Raw genomic sequence first — 1117 nt, forward strand, 5'->3', positions numbered from 1 at the left:
CGATCATAAAAACGCTGTGCAGGGAATCACCTGCAAAAGACATTAGTTTTTCCAACGCATGCATTGAAACCGTACTCATCAGCATCAACTACACCACCAGACAAGATGTGGACAATATCCTGCTCTGGCCAGGAGCCATACCGGATTTTTTCACCTTCACAAAACACATTGAAAAACTAAAACTCCATACGAGAATGTAAAACAAGCAAACCTTGTCCCACTCCCAATCCGTGGATCTAACGTCCACATATCTGCGAGCACTACACCTTTGTCGGATTGATCTTTGTCAGGGGCAGGCTCTTTGAAATAGCCACCGTACAAGAAAATCTAGAAAAGAAAAAATGTTCACAACACGCAAAACTATACTTTTAGTAGACAAATACCTCATCTAAATAAACAGCAAGCTGAGAACCAGTTCCAGCTGAAGGCCAGGCAGCTCCAAGCTTGGGTTTTATCTCTTGCCACTGCAAAAGGAAATCAGTTTAGTTGTTTAAAAAACAAGGAAGACCGATGAGAAACAAACCTTATAATTGTCTAAGTCCAGCACTTAAAGATTATTAAAGTACCTGTGTCAAAAATTCAATACTAAACATCTACACTGCTGAAACAGCCGACCTTTCTTCCCTCAGCGTGTCATAAAATCCACCAAATAGAATAAGTTTATGTTTCTGTGGCAAGAAAGAAAAAAATAAAGATTATGTTTAGAAGCGCAATACATACCAATCTATGTCCGGAACGAGCACCTGGACAGCCTTTTAGTTGAAGCTGCTCCCGCCAGATATTTGTGTTTAAATCCAGTCTCCATAAATCCTGCAAGAACTCTCTTGTAAGTCAGCTAGAAACACACCTTATAGTCATGAAACCGAATTCACCACCTACACTGCCAAAATCAAGAGAATTCCTGGATACCAAAACTGAAGAGCCAGTTTTCCACGCAACCCCCTGGTGAGCGCTTCTCGGGGGAGGAGAGTTTGGACTGGTGACAGGCTTCCACTCGTTCTTCTCGATGTTGTATCGGTAGGCATCACCATAAACGTAAGTCTAGCATAGCAAACACGAAGATCAAATCACCGTAGCGAAACTAACCACAAACCTTGTCACCATGACGATCAGCGCA

At 42.1% G+C, this 1117-nt stretch overlaps 1 pseudogene; it reads right to left on the reverse strand.

Annotated features, from left to right (window-relative positions):
• The window catches only part of LOC9641127, a 2353-nt pseudogene extending 1239 nt beyond the window's left edge, over nt 1-1114 (reverse strand).
• Between the last annotated feature and the right edge of the window lie 3 nt (nt 1115-1117).

This window comes from Selaginella moellendorffii, unplaced genomic scaffold (assembly GCF_000143415.4).
Source record: "Selaginella moellendorffii unplaced genomic scaffold, v1.0 SELMOscaffold_329, whole genome shotgun sequence".
NCBI lineage: Eukaryota > Viridiplantae > Streptophyta > Lycopodiopsida > Selaginellales > Selaginellaceae > Selaginella > Selaginella moellendorffii.